A 20,376-nucleotide genomic window follows, 5' to 3' on the forward strand; every position below is an offset into this window, starting at 1 on the left:
CCATCTTAGTTCAGTGCAGAGAAGTCTGAGCAGAAGTGGCAGGGAGCAGGGGCTCTGCATGAGCTCTGCTCCGGAGGCGGGCCTAGTAACAGAGGCCCAGGCCTGGAAGAGGGAGAAGGAAGGAAGAGGAGCGGAGAAGGCTCCAGGAACGAGGAATGAAGGGATCCCAGGGGTGCGGACGGGCGAGTCGCCACCGCACGCCCGAATCCACCTGCGTGGAGGGGTCAGGCCAAAGGGGGAGACCGGTCCCCGAACTAGTGGAGGCAGGAAACGACCCTCAGCTAGAAACCGGAGGCTCTGACATTTTATGTGGCGCAGCCCCTCGCTACACCCGCTAGGAAGGCACCATATAGGGTCAGGGAAACTGGCGCCAAGTTTACCAAGAGGAGGCCCGAGGCAGCCGGACAGAAGTGTTGGTAAGAAAGGCCAGACAAAGGACACACAAAGGGGGTCCTGTGAAGTGCTCCAAAGTTATCTGGGAGTTGTCTGAGCCCCTCACCTGGTGAGCACAGTACGACGTGGGCAGCTGTTACCTGCAGACGTGGTCTGGATAATAAGAACTGTGAGTAAAGGCCCTGAACTGCATCACTGACTCCGTGTCGTTACTGCTGCTGCCCTGCACCATCACCCCCATCCTCCGCATACACTGCCCTGAGGCTATACTCCTCCCGTGGGGAGTTATGCTACGCTCTGCTGCACCCACAACACCAGCCTTAGCGGTCTGCCCTGTAGCGGCGGTTCACTCTGACCGCAATCCACGGGTGGCGTAGTCGGACATTTAAACATCAAAACCACATAAATAGTTCCGCCACTGGTTTGACCGCCCTGAGCCACGGAACTGGGTCGCCGCCACGAAGACTACAACCACCAGCATCCACCAAAAAGGGTCCGGCTCCGGGTGTCCCAAGGCCCAGGGGGTGCGTCAGAACATTTTCATCACCTTTCACAATCACCAATGGGACAAGGCAGGGATGTCCTCTGTCCCCTCTCTTATACATCCTAGTGACGGAGCACCTGCTCTCATCAATTCGCCATAACCCCAATATTAGGTGGATTGAGGTGGGAGGCACCGAGTACAAGTGCTCTCTATTTGCTGATGATGTCCTAGTATATATCACTCAATCACATATATCCATCCATGCTGTTATGGCTGAAATAGATCACTTTGTTACATGGTAAAATTTTAAAATCAATGCAGCGAAGTCTGAGGCCCTCGATGTCTCCCTCCCTAAATCCATATAGGATTCCATCCAGTCCAACTTTCCCTTTGCCTGGCCCTCACAGGGTATCAAATACTTAGGAATTCCTATTCATAGAGACCTCTCCCATCTATGTTATCTTAATTTTGGGCCCTTTATTGAACAACTCCATACAGACCACGGTTGGCAAGTTAGAACTGTAAGATTCACTACGTGAACCATTGGTGTTTTGTGGAAAAGCACATGTACACTGCGTTCCAAATTATTATACAAAAAGTGTTTAGGAGTGATAAGGGAAGAATTTGTTTGTTTGTTAGTTAAACTCATTGATGGTGATGTGTGTCAGGGCTCTTTATATCACTGTAAGCAATTGCAGACACCTGTGCTAATTAGTTTGGCAGGTGTGTCCAATGAAAGGCAAGACTACTTAAGAAGGCTCTCTCACATTATTAAGCAGCCTACATTTTCTGCCAAAATGGGAAAGAAAAAGGATGTGTCGGCTGCTGAGAAGCAACAAATTGTGGAGTGTTTAGGTCAAGGCATGACTACAATCAACATTGTGTGATGATCAGGATGAAGTGTCTTGGCAATCAAGAAGTATGTAGCTGATTCACAGTACACACGTGTGCGTGCTGATAAGGGCAAATTGAGGACTCTTTCCTACAGGCAATTACGTCAGGTTGAAAGAGCAGCGGCAAAAAAGCCTTGTCATAGCAGCAGACAAGTTTTTGAAGCTGCTTGTGCCTCCAACGTCCCCCGAACAACAAGATGCAGGGTCCTTCAGAGGTTTGCAGCTGTGCATGCGCCATCCTGTCGACCTCCTCTATCCACTTCACACAAGCAGAAACGGCTCCAGTGGGCCAAACATTACATGAAGACTGATTTCAAAACTGTTTTGTTCACGGATGAGTGCCGTGCAGCGCTCGATCGTCCAGATGGATGGAGTGGAGGATGGCTGGTTGATGGACACCCCACGCAAACACGGCTACAGCGCCAACAAGGAGGAGGTGGAGTAATGTTTTGGGCTGGAATCATGGGGAGAGAGATTGTCGGCCCCTTTAGGATCCCTGAAGGCGCTAAAGATGAACTCCATAATGTATGTGGATTTTCTCAAACAGCACTTCCTGCCATGGTTCAAGAAGAAGAACCGTGTATTTCACAGCAAGATCATTTTTCTGCATGATAATGCACCATCTCATGCTGCACATAAAACATCTGCATCTCTGGCTGATATGGGCATAAAAGGGGACAAACTTATGGTGTGACTCCCATGCTCCCCTGACCTCTACCCCATTCAGAACCTTTGGAGCATCATTAAAAGGAGTGTCTATGATGGCGGGAGGCAGTTCACATCTAAGCAACAGCTCTGGGAGGGTATTCTGTCCTCATGCAAAACATTTGAAGCAGAAACCATCCAAAACCTGACAAATTCAATGGACGAGAGAGTTCAGAAGCTCCTTTCGAACAAGGGGTCCTATGTGAAAATGTAACATCACCTAGAATAAAGTTTTGAGTTGAAAACTGTTTGATTTCAGTTTCTAACAACCTGCTAATGCTTATAATTTCAAAAATGACCATTTTTTTGGTCTTTATTAAAATGAAAAGGTTGATCGAAAAGTTTGGGGGATCTAAGAGTGTGGCAACCCAGTAGTCATGATTACTTCGAATTCTGACAATATGAGGGTCATGCTGCAGGTAGTGCAGCAAGAAGGCACTTATGTGCCTTGCGCATCTCGGAGCCCCAAAATTATTTTCCGGGCTAGATGCAGCTAAAAATTATTTTTAATTTTAAATCTGGTGAAGCTTTAGTATAGATGGCCTAATAGGATCAGTGCTGCACACTGCTACAAAGCCCAAATTATTTTCCAGTCAAGATACAGATAAACATGATTAGTAATTTGAAAGCTTAAAACGGTTGGTAGGGTGATTTTAACCAATCATCAAGCTTTTACTCTCCCCAGGATGACACAGGGGTAGAAAAGTCGTTTCGGATCCATGATTTGTTCATCTTTATGAACGTGAGTCTGTCTACATTATCAGTGGAGAGCCGCGTGCGCTTATCTGTCAGCACACCACCAGCAGCGCTGAACACACGTTCAGACAGAACGCTGGCTGCGGGGCATGACAAGATCTCCAAGGCGTAAGTGGCTAGCTCCGGCCATTTATCCAGATTGGAAGCCCAAAAAGAGCAAGGGTCCAGTGACACAGTCGTGGCTTCAATGTTTACTTGGAGATACTCCTGTACCATCGTCTCTAGGCGTTGACTATGTGTCAGACTTTTTGTCTCCTGTGGCCTTGCAAAGGATGGGCTAAAAAAGTGGTGAAATGATTCCGCAAAATTGATGTTACCAGCAGATACTGTGGTTCTGTTACGGTTTGAGTGCTGAACACTTGACGGTCCCACGGTTGGCAAGTTGGAACTGTGAGATTCACTACGTGCACCACTGGTATATTGTGGAAAAGCACATGTAAGATTCTGCAACAGTCTCTGCTGATACTCCTGCATGCGTGCATCCCTTTCTATGGCAGGAATAATTTCTGCAAATTTACTTTTGTACCGGGGATCTAACAGTGTGGCAACCCAGTAGTCAGGATTATTTCTAATTCTCACAATTCGAGGGTCATGTTGCAGGTAGTGCAGCAAGAAGGCACTCATGTGTGTTGCGCATCCAGGAGCACCAAGTCCCTGTTGTGTTGGTGGCGAGGTAACAATCATGCTTCCTTCCTCTGTCCTCTCCCCCCAACCTCGCACAACAGAAATGTGATCAAGGTCTCCCTCATCTGATGAGTCTTCCATCAGTTCGTCCTCCACTTCTTCCTGGGCTCCTGCACCTTCCTCGCTAGTTTGGCTGCTACCATGCGCCCTGGTAAAACCATCTCCCCCACCCTCACATGCCTGCCGCCTTGGTGCTGCCGACCGTCTGGACCTTGCAGATGTTAGCCCTTCCGCATACAACTCCTCCTCCTCTACTTCCTCCACCTCCTCTTGTGCCACCACCTGACTCCGAATTCTGTTTAACATGTGCTCCAGCATGTAAATCACCGGAATAGTCATGCTGATAATGGCATCGTCAGCACTAAACATCTTCGTCGCCATTTCAAAACTGTGCAGAAGGGTGCATAGGTCCCTGATCTGAGACCACTCCTCCAGCGTGATTTGCCCCACCTCTGAATCTCGTTGGCCCAGGCTATACGTCAGAACGTATTGCACCAGGGCTTGTCGGTGCTGCCACAGTCGCTGCAACATGTGCAGAGTTGAATTCCACCGGGTAGGCACATCGCATTTTAGCCGGTGAAGTGGCAGGCCCAACGACTTCTGTAGAGATGTAAGTCGCTGAGCTGCGGGATGCGAACGGCGGAAGTGAGCACACAGCGACCGTGCCCTCTGCAGAAGGCCATCTAGTCTGGGATAGTGGGCTAAAAATTGCTGGACAACCAGGTTCAACACGTGAGCCATACAAGGCACGTGTGTGACATTGCCCCGGCGAAGGGCCGCTCCCAGGTTTGCAGCATTGTCGCACACGGCCTTCCCTGGTTTCAGGTCCAGTGGAGACAACCATTCATGAAATTGGTTCTCCAGAGCTGACCACAACTCCTCAGCTGTGTGACTCACATTTCCCAGACATTTCAATGTAAAAACCGCCTGATGACGTTGAGCCCTACTGCCAGCATAGTAAGGAGGTGTGCAGGATCCCTTCTGCGCAGTTAGAAAGCTTGTGGCATGACCAGACAGGCTTTGGGTGCAGGTGGAAGACCGAGAGGAGGTTGAGGAGGCAGAAGCAGTGGAGGAACTTTGACATAAAGAGGATTGACGCACAACTCGTGGGGACGGCAAGACTTGGACAGCAGCCCCTTGTCCTGCTGTCACCATAGTTACCCAGTGCCCAGTCAGCGACATGTAACGCCCCTGTCCATGCCTACTCGTCCAAGTGTCTGTGGTGAAATGCACCCTGTCACACACAGAGTTTCTCAAAGAAGCGGTGATGTTGTGTGCGACATGCTGGTGGAGCGCAGGCACACCTTTCTTTGAGAAGTAGTGCCGACTGGGCATCTGGTACTGGGGCACTGCGACGGACATAAGGTCTCGAAAATCCTCTGTGTCCACCAGGCGGAAAGGCAGCATTTCTGTAGCCAAGAGCTTGCAGATGGTGAAATTCAACCTCTTAGCTTTCTCATGGCTAGGAGGAAATGGTCTTTTACTTGTCCACATCTGAGGGACCGAGGGCTGGCTATTGTGCTTAGACGGGGTTGATAAGGGTGTCCCCGGCAAACTGCCAGTCTGTGAGGAAGATGCAGGCGGACATGTTAGGTTGCCTTGATCCAAAGGTGGTGCTATCGATGTCGGACAGCGCTCAACACCAGCTGGTGTTACCACCTCCAAAGAAAATGATGACCTGCCAATCACGCTGGCTGTTGCGGGTAAAGAGGTGGCAGGTCTGCGCCCCAAAACAGGTGTGACTGCTGTCCCCCCAGTCACAGAGGATGAAGAGGCCGTGGATGCACAAGATATGGCAGACGGTGATTGGCCCGGCCGGCTAGGCCGCATTGTAGCACACTGAGCTTCCCACTGCAACTTATGCTTCATGTCCATGTGCCGGTTCATGCATGAAGTACTCAAACTATGTATTTTTTGGCCTCTACTTAGCTTTTGCTGACAAATGTTACAGATAACACGAGTTGGGTCATCTTTATCGATCTGAAAAAATGCCCAGGCTATGCAAGGCTTAGCACCCATGCGACCTGAAGAGCCACCACGACTTGTGGTGAGAGGCAGAGTTGTGTTTGAGGATGCAGTTGTTGACGTGCTTCCAGTACTACGTCTCTGTCCAGGAAGGCGCAACCTGACCTCGTCGTCACTAGCATCTTCCTCCACCTCCTCTGCTGACCTCATCTCTTGGCTGACTGTGGGTTGACAGTAAGTGGGATCTCCGACCTCATCATCATCACCCTGTGCGTTATCACACCCGTCGTCCTCAGAGCCAACCTGTTCCTGCCCTGACAAAAAACTAAAGTTGTCGCTCCAATCAGGTATTTGAGTCTTATCATCGTCTTCCTCATTGTCTCCACCAACAGGAGTTACAGTTTGGGAATGAGGGTCTACATTATGGTCAGAACCTTCTGCGTCTGGTCCTGGATCCGACTCATAAAGATTCTGGGCATCAGTGCAGATCATTTCCTCGTCTGGATTCACAGAAGCGCTGGAGTCGACCTCCGATTCCCAGGCTATAGTATGAGTAAACAGCTCTGCAGACTCAACCATCTGTTCTACCTCATACTCAGACGGGCAGCTGGAGATTTGGGAGCTGTGAGGAAGCAAGTGCGATTTGGGTGACACCTTTGAGGACTGGAGTATTTGTGATGTTGAAGTTGATGTGGAGGAGAGCCCACTTAAAGGAGCACTTGATATCCGTTGAAGCACCTGCTGTTTTTGTGCCTCATCTGGAATTTGTAGCGATTGGCGTGGCCGTAAGAAAGGGATCTTATCACATTGTCCGCTAAAAGAAGTAGACATTTTAGTTTGGCTGGAAGATGGTCTTTCTTCTGCAGATGTTACTGTTGCTTTAACACCTACCCCACGGACACAACCTTTTTTCCCCTTCCCAACACGCCTATTCCCCTTTCCACCAGCAGCAGGCCTTTTTCCACTCATTTTGGTGGTTAACTAATTCACAACTCTGGAGTTGTTTGCACAAAAAAACAATGGATGGTAACCGAGCAGAGCTGAGTGGCCAAACTGTGGTAATAGGCCAAAACTATTGGCTGAGTTAGATGCAGAAAAAAATTATTTTGAATTTGCAACCTGATGGAGGTCAGTATAGATGGACTAATACAAATAGTCCCACACACTGCTAGAAGCCCAAATATTTTTTCAGAGGTACTGTAGATGCAGAAAAAAATTATTTTTAATTTGCAACCTGATGGAGGTCAGTATAGATGGACTAATAGACCAAGTCCCACACACCGCTAGAAGCCCAAATATTTTTTCAGAGCTAGATGCAGAAAAAAATTATATTCAATTTGCAACCTGCTGGAGGTCAGTATAGAAGGACTAATAGAACAAGTCCCACACACTGCTAGAAGCCCAAATATTTTTTCAGAGCTAAATGAAGAAAAAAATTATTTTTAATTTGCAACCTGATGGAGGTCAGTATAGATGGACTAATAGACCAAGTCCCACACACTGCTAGAAGCCCAAATATTTTTTCAGAGCTAGATGCAGAAAAAAATTATTTTTAATTTGCAACCTGATGGAGGTCAGTATAGATGGACTAATAGACCAAGTCCCACACACCGCTAGAAGCCCAAATATTTTTTCAGAGCTAGATGCAGAAAAAAATTATATTCCATTTGCAACCTGCTGGAGGTCAGTATAGAAGGACTAATAGAACAAGTCCCACACACTGCTAGAAGCCCAAATATTTTTTCAGAGCTAAATGAAGAAAAAAATTATTTTTAATTTGCAACCTGATGGAGGTCAGTATAGATGGACTAATAGACCAAGTCCCACACACTGCTAGAAGCCCAAATATTTTTTCAGAGCTAGATGCAGAAAAAAATTATATTCAGTTTGCAACCTGATGGAGGTCAGTATAGATGGACTAATAGAATGATGCTATGCACAAAAGATTTTACTTCACTAGGTGCAGTAAAAAAATTGGTATTCTATACACAGGTGGTATATCTTGCAACACAGATAGGCTACTCCACTGACTAACACACTCTGCAATAGGCCAAAAAGGATTAGCTTTGCTAGATTCAGCCAAATGCTGTGAAAAAAACTTGCACAGCACTGGCACAGACCTGCCTGGCAAAAACTGATAGGAACTGATGTAACCTAGTCCTGAAAAGGACTCCAATTACAATTAGTCTTTACTCCCACAATCTATCTATTTAAGAGCACAGACCTGCCTGATAAAAGTCGTAGGAAATGCTGTAACCTAGTCCTTAAAAGGACTGCAATCACAACTATTCCCTACTCCCAAGCTATCTGTATATTTGTGCGAAAATTGGCTTGAAATTAACAAGGTATAGCGCACACAGCAACAGCGGTGCCGTCTAACACGCAGCTGCAGCAGTGAGAAAATGGTGGCGACGGGGAAAATGGCTTGGTCTTATAGGGCAAGGACATGTGACATACACTGCCAATGACACATGCCCTTGCTTGTGTGAAAAAAAGCACTTCGCTCCGTGTGTGCGCTGCTGATAGGCTGACAGATTGCACCTCCCCACTGCAAATGCGGGAAAGAGAAAAAAAAATGGAGATCTTCATTGTTCCTGCAGAGATCCATCCCCTGCCCCTCCCCCCACCCCGCTGTACACTCAAACTGCGTATTAACATTAATTTTCATCATTACTGAGAAAAAATCCAGTTATGATTTTGGTGCACGAACAGTTATCGAACATAACCTCGAACAGCCGAATTTTTCTCAAATTGTTCGTGTTCGCCGACCGGCTCGAACACCGCCCAAAACAGCTCGAATTTGAGATTGGCGAACAGTTCGAGTAGAACAACGCTCATCTCTAGTGTCTACCCCTGGTGTGGTGGGTTCAGTGTGAACTACACTACAGGTAGTCTGAGGTAACACTGGTAGGCTGGGTAATCTCCTACGAATTCTTTGACTCACCCTGGGTACGACAGGTTCACTGCTAGCAGAGGGTAGATTCTCCTGATCTGCTGCTGATGAAGTATCTGTCTCTGGGGCCGACTGGTCTTCCAGATGTTCTGGAGCCTCTGCAGCTTCCGGTGAGGCCGCTTGGAGAAAGGTCAGGGCCGGTACCACAATTGCTCTGTTCCCCTGCGTCCGAGACCGGGGAAATGCTCCAAGGACTGTCTGGACCGTTTCCTCCACTTTTTCTGTGGGCTGAGGGCTGTCTTGGTCTTCTTCTGGGTGTTTCATCTGTTCAGGGCATATCTTCAAGTGGTCTCTCGAGACTGCCACTGAAGTTTCCCCTCCATCTTTACTGACCAGGCACACCTTGGTGTTATCGAAATTCGAAGGTAAGACGGTGTATGTGTCACGCCCCCGTGGGCCTTACTGTTTGGGGACAGTATATATATATATATATCACGGTAGCTGGCCCGGGGCGGACAGTGCACAAAAGGGGTAGCGATTATTAATAAAGTTCGGAGAAATTTGTGACGCCACCTGTGGTGTCTGGTGAAGGTCACCAGCGCTGCAGAAGTCCTCTGAGGCAGGTGACAAGGCAGCTAAAGATGGTACAGCTCCCCACAGGTGGAGCGGGCCTCAGGGCAGTGTAGATAGTTAGAGGGATTGTGGGTGCGCTGGGCGTTGTGGAGCAGGTAGAGATGTAATGGCGCGGCCGGAGTAACGGACAGAGACAGGGGGTTTTGCTTCGTTACCTTTACTGGTACAGCTGGTAGTTATGGTCCAGGATACTCTAGGTGAAGGGCGCACTTTCGGACTTCTCCCCAGGGAGCGGGTATAAGGCCTCCTGATCCGTGTCTGCCTCTGTGTAAGCTCCTGGGCAGCCTGCAACTGGGCCTAGCTTATGTGTCTTGCTTTTAGTCTACCTGTTGCTCTGAAGTAGGACCTCCGGTTGGTGACCACTTTCCCTGGACGTCGGGGCCTTCGTGGTACCTGGTCCTGTACGTGTCTGGCTTCAGGTTTACCAGGGACTTGTAGTCCTTCTGGGATTCCGGTTAACCCTACTGGGTGTGAAGGGTCCCTGTAGGCTCGGACCCGGTGTCCGGTAGATATACTGGGGTGAGCCTGGTATGCTCCTCTGCCCCCTCTTATCACTCCTTTCTTCCACTCGCCTTCGGCCACGCTCGGGGCCCTCACTAGGCTTCAGTACTGCTGGAGGACTAGCTTGCCTCACACAGCAGCCTGCGTGCTCTTGTCTCTCTGAGCACTCACTGTGCACTCTAAACCCTATCTGAGCTGCCTGGCTCCACCTTCCCTTTATATATCCCTATCAGGGCTCCCTCTGCTGGTATGAGGTGGAAGGTGGAGGTGTTTGCATGTAGTAAGGGCCTCTTGTGGAGAAATCCGTCCGTGCAGCCTTCTGGGTTCTGTGGCACCATGCGCAGCAGGGCGCCACATTCCCGCCTAGTAAAACTCAGTACTCCTGGACTGAAGCATTTTTTTTGCAAAAACAAGTTAAACAACAATAATACATTTACAATAATATTTACAATAATAACAATATGATTACAGCAAGTCCCGTAACCTGGTGTCCTTTTCATCAAAAAGTGGATAAGTAGTATGAGGGACCCGTCCGCAAACCCTCCACGTAGGCCCTGGGCGTGGCTGCAGGGCATAGGTGATCCAGTGATGGACCACGTCTTCCGCCACGCCAAACGGGTTTTTGTTCAGTGGTCAATAACAAGGCACTCCAGGGAGTGCAATTATGTACATGAATAGCTTTTGGGCTGCTCACAGTCCTCAGCCTCAGAGTCTTTTTATATATACCCTTAGGGGTAACTAAATACAATGGAAAGTGTCCATATGCAAGGCAAAACAAAACATTAATTAAATACATGGCAATTTCACAATTATAATATACCCCTGGGGCAACTATTTATACTGTAGGTCTTTCTATTTATTCACTAAACCTAACAGGGGCCTGGCCTTTGGTGCTACGTGTAGATCTACGTAGTACGGGAGTGTGAATGGTATCTGTGTTTGTTACTCTGTCAGTTCTATATGTGGATAGGTTGTAACACTGCCTTAACCTCTCCATGGGACTGGCAAGTGTACCATTAGCTGGGCCTTCTTGCTCTGCTCCAACCGGGGATCCTTCTTCCGGGGATTCTTCTTGAGCAGGCTCTTCTGGGGCACTCACAGGTTCTACATGCCGTGGAGGGTCTTCTGGCTGTTGGAAGAAGGGGATCACATGTATTATCACCGCTCCTCCTATTTGGGGCCAATCTGCCGGGAAATCTCCTAATTCAGTGTGGATTACTTCTTCTTTAGGCTCCTCCGGTTCAGTCAGAGGCACTTCCTCCTGGGGCTTTAGCAGGTGTGGACACAACTTCAAGTGGTCCCTTGAGACCATTGCAGTTGTTCTTCCTCCGTCTCTACTAATTAGGCAGGTCTTCCTATTATCGAATCTTGACTGTAACACAGTGTAGGGTTCTCTCTCCCACTGGTCATCAAGTTTATGGTTCCTTCTCTTTCTCTTTAACACCACTTCTCCTGGTGTGAAGGGTTCTGCTAGTGCACTTTTATTGTAGTGAGCTTCCTGCTTGTCTCTTACCCTATTCAGACTGTCTTCAACACAGGCTTGTACTCTTCTGTACTGCTCCTGTCTGGTCGTGTCCCAGTCATCAGTGGACATATCTGCTTTGGGTTCTACTACACCAAGCTCCAGGTCCATGGGCAACTTTCCGGGTCTTTCTCGCATGAGATATGCTGGAGTACAATTGGTGGAACTCACAGGTATGTGGTTGTACAGATCTACCAGGTCAGGTAGTAGGTCTGGCCACTGATTTCTCTCCTCTAAGGGTAAGGTCTTCAGCAGGTCAATGACGATGTTATTCATCTTTTCACAGAGACCGTTGGTTTGGGGGTGGTACAGTGTAGTCCGGATCTTTTTACACCCGTACAAATGGCAGAATTCCTTGAACAATTCGGCTTCGAAGGCTGAGCCTTGATCTGTCAGCACCTGCTCCGGGTATCCATGGGGCCTGCAGAAGTACGCCTGAAACGTCTTCGCCGCAGTTTCTGCCATCAGATCCTTGACGGGAGCAACCACCAGGAACCGGGAGTAGTGATCCACCATGGTCAGGGCATAGGAGTATCCTGACCTGCTGGGTGACAGCTTGACATGATCCAGGTCCACGATCTCCAAGGGTCGAGTTGTGTTGATGGGTTGCAGGGGTGCCTTCTGGCTGCTGTAGTCTTTTCTTCTGAGGCTACAGGGTCCACAGTCTCGGCGCCATCTCTCTATGGAGCTCCGCATTCCAACCCAGTAAAACCGACCTTTCAGCAGGGTTTCAAGCTACTTCCAACCAAAGTGCCCCACCTGATCGTGGTAGGCCTCCAACACCATCTGGATGTCCGTCCTGGTCACTACAATCTGCCACACCATCTCATGGGTCCTCGGGTTGACGTACGTTCGGCACAGCTTCTCTCTATAGATGAACAGCCGGCTTCTCTCACCCCACAGTTGCTTGGCTTGTAGAGACTCTTCCTTCTCCAGGGAGGAACCTTCCTGAGTTATCAGTTCTTTAATACGACTGACAACCGGGTCGCTGTCCTGGGTCTCTTTCCAGCTGTGGTGAGGCAAAGGGTTTAGCGTCTTTCCGCGATGCCTCCTGGAGGCTCGTTGCTCGTGGACCATTCCATTACGGTGGAAGGCAGGTAGTTCAATCTCTTCCAGGTCATCCACTTCTTCTTCAGTGTCCAACTGGTAAGGAATCTAGGACAGGGCATCGGCTTTGGAATTCTTGCGGCCTGCCCGGTACTTAATGGTGAACTGGTAGTTTGACAGCCGAGCCATCCATCGTTGTTCCATGGCTCCCAACTTGGCTGTTTCCAGGTGAGTCAAGGGGTTATTGTCTGCGTAGGCAGTGAACTTACTGGAGGCTAGGTAGTGCTGGAACCGCTCGGTGATGACCCAGACCAGGGCCAGGAACTCCAACTTGAAGCTGCTATAGTTCTCTGGGCTCCTCTCGGTCGGGCGGAGCTTCCTGCTTGCATAGGCGATCACTTTCTCTTGGCCATTCTGCTTCTGACTTAACACAGTTCCTAATCCCTCGTTGCTGGCATCTGTGTACAGCAGGAACGGTTGGCTGTAGTCAGGGTACGCTAGGATCTCTTCGCCGGTCAGGATCTCCTTCATCACCTTAAAGGATTCAGCTTGCTCTGTACCCCACTGGAACGGGGGGTTTCTGCCTCTCCCGGACTGTCCTACCAGGAGATCTTGCAAAGGCGCCGCTTTCTTGGTATAGTCCTTCACAAACCTCCGGTAGTACCCGACTAGTCCCAGGAACTGACGTACCTCCTTGAGGCTCTTCGGCTCCGGCCATTTCTGGATGGCAGTGACCTTCTCTAGGTCAGGTGCTACTCCCTCTGGACTAACGATATGCCCCAGGTACTGTACCTTTCGCTTGAGCAGGTGGCACTTTGATGGCTTCAGCTTCATCCCATACCGGGACAGCGACTCAAATACCTCTGCCAGGTACTTCAAGTGGTCCTCATACGTTTTGGAGTACACTATCACATCGTCCAGGTATAGTAGTACAGTCTCGAAGTTGCGGTGTCCCAGGCAGCACTCCATCAACCTCTGGAACGTTCCGGGGGGGTTGCAGAGTCCAAACGGCATACTGTTGAACGCGCAGAGTCCCATCGGGGTGGTAAAGGCCGTCTTCTCCTGATCCTCCTCAGCAACAGCTACTTGCCAGTACCCACTAGTGAGGTCAAGGGTGGAGAAGTAATTTGCAGACTTTAAAGCAGCCAGGGATTCCTCTATACGTGGTAAAGGGTATGCATCTTTATGTGTAATGCGATTTACTTGTCTGTAATCTACACACATTCTCATGCTTCCGTCCTTATTCCTGACTAGAACTAGGGGAGCAGCCCAGGGACTACAACTATCCCTTACTACCCCTGCCTTCTTCATGTCGTGCAACATCTCCTTAGCCTTCTGGTAGTGTGCTGGTGGTATAGGCCTGTAACGTTCTTTGATGGGTGGATGGTCACCTGTGGGGATATGATGTTGAACCCCCTTAATCCTCCCAAAGTCAAGTGGGTGCTTACTGAATACCTGCTCATATTCCTGAACCACCCGGTGTACACCCTGTTTCTGATGGGCAGGAGTGGTGTCTGTCCCAACATGGAGCTGTTGACACCAATCCTCCACCTGGGTTGCCGGGTCATTATCCTACACTTCGTCTGGTGAGGTTAAGGACTCCGCCGTGTATATGGAGTTGTTATCTACTGTGTACAGTTTAGCAACAGTGGCGTAGCGCTGTAATCTAATCTCGTCCTCCCCATAGTTTAGGAGGTGTACGGGCACCCTCCCATTGCGTACATCCACTACCCCCCGGCAGTCAAGAGTGTAGGTCTATGTTCTGAGCTAAGGGCTCTACTACCGCCTGGTAGCTCCGTCCTTTGAGACCTATTGCTGCTCTGCACCAAATCAGCATTTCACTCATTGGGGGAATCACAATGGGTATCGGATCTGTCACTCGTACGTTACCAATTTCACCACCTGATAGTTTTACCTGTTGCTGGTACATAAGGGCTCGGATCTCTTTCTGGAGAACCCTCCTCAGCCCTGGTCTGGCGGTGTCAGCCATCTGTTGGACCAAGAACAACACTTCTCCTAAACAGTTACTAACAATATTTGTGCCAAGTACCATATACAAGTCTGTATCATCAGGATTAGTCTCTACTACAATTAGTCCCTGGTCCTTCAGTTCCACTCTTCCCACCTTTACTGCCACATCCTTAACCCCGACTAGGTTAAAGGGAAGGCCATTGGAGGCATACACGGAAAGGTTTGGAGCTGGCGGGCTCAGTTCGTCTATGGACAAGAACCTTTGTAGAGGACATCAGGCATGATGGTTACCTGAGATCCTGTGTCCAGCAGGGCAGGGGTCGCGATGCCGTCCAGCACAATGGACAGGAAAGGTCTTCCACCCACGAACCGGCGGTACCAGTTTGTTGGGCCTGGTTGGTCTAATCCTGGGTGTCGGCCCTCGGCCCCAGAGTTTTCTCGTTTAAAGGACACCTCTTCGTGGTGTGGCCTGCTTTAAGGCAGCGGTAGCAGATGAAGTCTTCTGGAGGGTGGCGTTGGTCGTTGGTCCTTCCAAGGGGCAGCGTTGTCCCCCTCCGGGGTGGTTTTGTTCTCCTTCTTCGTCTCATCCAGGGGACATCCTTAGGGCTGTCGGCTAGCAGGATCCTTCCTTCCGGCTCAGGCTCCGTCCGCAGCTGCAGGGTGCTCATGACAGTGGCCAGGGCTTTGCTTAGCTGGCGCACTTCAGAGCGTAGGCTGTCCAGCTCGCTAGGGGGCACTGTTTGCATCCTTGTTTCGGCCGTTAGTGAAGGAGAGGTGGGTGCTGCAGGCACTGGGGTGGCCCCACCCTGGTAATGCTGGATAGCAGTGTCTGTGGTTTCCAGGGGCTGCAGGCCCTTTATAGCCATGTCCTTAAGGGTGTCAAAGGTGGCATCTGGATGATCTAAGGCCCACCACCGTACAGTCCTGCTCCTTAACCCCCGGATGAACTGTTCCGTCAGCATTTTATTTTCATCATGGATGCTGGCTGGACTAACCTGTTTCAGGGACCGCAGGGCCTCCTGTAAGCACCAGGCATAGTCCCGGATACTGTCCTCAGGTTTTTGGACACAATGTAGAACCTCATCCAGAGATCTGTTTCAGTGCGGTTTTCAAACGCGGTTTGCAGTCTCTTAAAGATGGTGGACACTGATTCTTGGTCTGCGGCTGGCAGGGTTTCAACTTCTCGCTCTGCAGCACCAGTCAATTGTCCTAACACTACAGCGGCTCTCTGCTTGCCAGTCATAGAGTACATGTCCAATATGCCGCAAATATTCCTCTTGAATCCGGACAGTGTGTCCGCTTTGCCGTTATACTGGGGGAACCACTTCGCTCCCGGGATATACGGCAGGGCCATTGGTATGACAGGGGTTACAGGCCCTGCTGGTGGAGCGGCCGCTTCAGCCTGCTCTGCGCCGGGCGCAAGTGGGACATCAGGGCCGTTAACCGGTATTCCGTCGCTCTGCTGGGCTTCGGACATTGTTGCGCCCCCCTAGTGAACCGGAGCCTACCTTCTGAACTTTTCTTTGAGGTAGGCCGCAGCTCCACGGGCGACGGTCTTCTTTCAGGACCTTACGTCGCTCGCTCACTTCTGACGTCAGGGCGTCCTCTGGCTCCTTCCAGGACCTGACGCTTCCTGGTTTGACGTCAGGGGCGGGGCGTGTCCTCGACTTCGCGCGCTTCCAGCGGTTACGCCCCTCTTCTTCCCGCGTGGCGACCCGAAAATGGCGGATAATGGCGGGAAACAGTGGCAGTTGGCGGGAAAAACTTCACCACAGTAAGATTTAACGTTTTTAAGGCGCACAATACCCGGTGGCAATGGGCACGCAATCCTGTTTGTGACGCCAGTTGGGATGTCGCGCCCCGGTGGGCCTTACTGTTTGGGGACAGTATATATATATATATATATATATATATATATCACGGTAGCTTGCCCGGGGCGGACAGTGCACAAAAGGGGTAGCGATTATTAATAAAGTTCGGAGAAATTCGTGACGCCACCTGTGGTGTCTGGTGAAGGTCACCAGCGCTGCAGCAGTCTTCTGAGGCAGGTGACAAGGCAGCTAAAGATGGTACAGCTCCCCACAGGTGGAGCGGGCCTCAGGGCAGTGTAGATAGTTAGATGAATGGTGGGTGCGCTGGGCGTTGTGGTGCAGGTAGAGATGTAATGGCGCGGCCTGAGTAACGGACAGAGACAGGGGGTTTTGCTTCGTTACCTTTACTGGTACAGCTGGTAGTTATGGTCCAGGATACTCTAGGTGAAGGGCGCACTTTCGGACTTCTCCCCAAGGAGCGGGTATAAGGCCTCCTGATCCGTGTCTGCCTCTGTGTAAGCTCCTGACCAGCCTGCAACTGGGCCTAGCTTATGTGTCTTGCTTTTTCTCTACCTGTTGCTCTGAAGTAGGACCTCCAGTTGGTGACCACTTTCCCTGGAAGTCGGGGCCTTCGTGGTACATGGTCCTGTACGTGCCTGGCTTCAGGTTTACCAGGGACTTGTAGTCCTCCTGGGATTCTGGTTAACCCTACTGGGTATGAAGGGTCCCTGGAGGCTCGGACCCGGTGTCCGGTAGATATACAGGGGTGAGCCTGGTATGCTCCTCTGCCCCTCTTATCACTCCTTTCTTCCACTCGCCTTCGGCCACGCTCGGGGCCCTCACTAGGCTTCAGTACTGCTGGAGGACTAGCTTGCCTCACACAGTAGCCTGCGTGCTCCTGTCTCTCTGAGCACTCACTGTGCACTCTAAACCCTATCCGAGCTGCCTGGCTCCACCTTCCCTTTATATATCCCTATCAGAGCTCCCTCTTCTGGTATGAGGTGGAAGGTGGAGGTGTTTGCATGTAGTGAGGGCCTCTTGTGGAGAAATCTGTCCGTGCAGCCTTCTGGGTTCTGTGGCACCATGCGCAGCAGGGCGCCACATATGGCTCAACCTCCCACTGGTCTTCCAATTTATGGACTCGTCTCTTCCTCTTAAGTACCTGTTCTCCAGGTGATAAGGGAACGGCAAGTGCGTGCTGATTGTAAGTTTTCTCCTGCTTCTGTCTCGCCTGGGACAAACTTCTCTCAACACATTCTTACACCTTGCGGTATTGTTGCTGCCGCTCGGTATCCCAATCCGCATCTGGTGATGTCGTCTCTGGTGTTAATCCCTTTGCAACCCTAGGATTTTCCATTTTTGCATTTTCGTTTTTGCTCCCCTTGTTCCCAGAGCCATAGCGTTTTTATTTTTTTGTCAATATGGCCATGTGAGGGCTTATTTTTTGTGGGTTGAGTTGTACTTTTCAACGCCATTACTAGTTTTACCATATCGTGTACGGGAAAATGGGAAAAACAAAGTGCGTTGAAATTGCAAAAAAAGTGCAATACCACAGATGTTTTTTTTTATTTCTTTTACCACGTTCACTGAATGCTAAAACTGACCAGCCATTATTATTATCCAGGTCATTACGAGTTCGTAGACACCAAACATGTATAGGTTCTTTTTCATTTAAGTGGTGAAAAAAAATTCCAAAATGTGATAAAAAAAAAAAATAGCGCCATTTTCTAAGACCTGTAGCGTCTCCATTTTTCAGGATCTGGGGCTGGGTGAGGGCTTATTTTTTGCGCACCGAGCTGAAGTTTTTATTGATACCATTTTGGGGTAGATCTGATGTTTTGATCGCCCGTTATTGCATTTTATTGCAATGTTGCGGCGACCAAAAAAACGTAATTCTGGCGTTTAGAATTTTTTTCTCGTTACACCGTTTACCGATCGGATTAATTATTTTTTTATATTGATAGATCGGGCGATTCTGAACGCGGTGATACCAAATATGTGTATGTAGGGTTTTATTTTTATTATTTTATTTTGAATGGGGCGAAAGGGGGGTGATTTAAACTTTTATATTTTTTTAATTTTTTTAATATTTTGCAAAACATTTTTTTTTCTCTTTTTGCATGCTTCTATAGTCTCCATAGGAGACTAGAAGCAGCACTTGTCTGATCGCCTCTGCTACATATAGATGATCAGCAGATCACCTGTATGTAACAGAAATGGTCCTGTGCTATGAGCGCCGACCACTAGGTGGCGCTCATAGCGACCAGCCATGACAACCACTGGAGTCTGCTGCAGACCCAGGGTTGTCATGCCCACCCATCGGTGACCCACGATCACGTGACGGGGTCACCAATGGGCGGTGTAAGTGACGCGCCTCCGGCGCGGCGCTGCTAAATGCCGCTGTCAGAGATTGACAGCGGCATTTAACATGTTAACAGCCGCGGGTGGATCGCGATTCCACCCGTGGCTGTTGCGGGCACATGTCAGCTGTAATAATCAGCCGGAGCCCTCACTGAACCGGGGGATTACAGCCTGTGCATACTAATACGGCTGTAAAGTGGTTAAAACTCCCATGTCTAAGTCCATGGGTAGCTTACCAGGTCTTGCTCTCATCAGGTAAGCAGGTGTACAGTTGGTGGAGTTCACCGGGATGTGGTTATATAGGTCCACCAAATCTGGTAACTTCTCTGGCCACAGGCTACGTTCTTCAAGAGGCAACGTATTCAACAGGTCTATTACCACCTGGTTCATTTTCTCGCACAACCCGTTGGTCTGGGGATGATACGGCGTTGTCCTTATTTTCTTGCAGCCGTGCAAGTTACAGAATTCTTGAAACACTTCTGCTTCAAAGGCTGGACCTTGGTCGGTAAGCACTCGTTCAGGGTAACCGTGTGGGCGACAAAAGTGTTGTTGAAACGCTTTGGCTGCTGTCTGAGCCATCTGATCTTTCACTGGCACTACTACCAAGAACCGGGAGTAGTGGTCTACTATGGTGAGAGCGTAGACATAGCCTGACCAGCTTGGGGCTAGCTTCACGTGGTCCAAGGCTACCAGTTCAAGTGGCTGTTTGGTGATTATGGACTGCAGGGGAGCCCTCTGGCTGTCACAGTCTTTCCGTCTCAGGTTGCATGGACCACATTCTCGCCACCATCTCTCGATTGCTTTCCTCATGCCAACCCAGTAGAATCGCTCCGTAGCAAGACTTCCAACTTCTTCCACCCGAAGTGTCCTGCTCCATCGTGTTACGCTTCTAAGACCATTGGCGCATCCCACCTTGGGACTACCACCTGCCAGACCAGTTCGTGTGTCCGGGAGTTGATGCTTCTTCGACACAGCTTTCCCTCATAGATGAACAGCTTGCCCTTCTCCTTCCACAACTGTTGGGTCTCCTGTGGAGCATCTGGATCAGGGTGCGGGTCAGTTTTTGTCAGCAACTCCTTTACCAGGTGGACAGCCGGGTCGCTATCTTGCGTCTCTGCCCATCCATGGTGGGGCAATGGGTTAAACGTGGCCCCTCTGTTGGTGGAGTGCTTGTCCCTCACACAGTGGGAGAACTGGGTCACCCCGTGACGATGGAAAGTGGGTTGCTCTATCTCCTCCAGCTCTTCCCGGTCTTCTCCCCCATCTGGCAAGTTGGGCATCCTGGACAGCGCATCAGCATTAGTGTTTTTATGCCTTGCCTGATACTTGATGGTAAACTCGTAGTTGGACAGTCGGGCCATCCATTGTTGCTCTAGGGCACCAAGCTTCGCAGTCTCCAGGTGCGTCAGCGGGTTGTTGTCCATGAAGACTGTAAATCTGGAGGAGGCGAGATAGTGTTTGAAGCGCTCTGTTACAGCTCAAACTATGGCTAGAAACTCCAACTTAAGGGAACTATAGTTGTCGGGGTTCCTTTCCGTAGGATGGAGCTTCCTGCTGGCGTAGGCAATCACTCTCTCTCTGCCCTGCTGTACCTGGGACAGCACCTCTCCCAATCCCACGTTGCTGGCATCCGTATGAAGTATAAAGGGTTGGCCATAGTCGGGATAGGCCAGGACTTCGTCTCCAGTAAGAGCCATTTTCAGTCGAGTGAAAGATTCGTCTTCTGGTTTTCCCCATTTGAACGGAGGTTTCGTGTT

The sequence above is a fragment of the Phyllobates terribilis genome, unplaced genomic scaffold, assembly GCF_046119375.1.
Source record: "Phyllobates terribilis strain yellow unplaced genomic scaffold, ASM4611937v1 Scaffold_3__8_contigs__length_932513732, whole genome shotgun sequence".
Lineage (NCBI taxonomy): Eukaryota > Metazoa > Chordata > Amphibia > Anura > Dendrobatidae > Phyllobates > Phyllobates terribilis.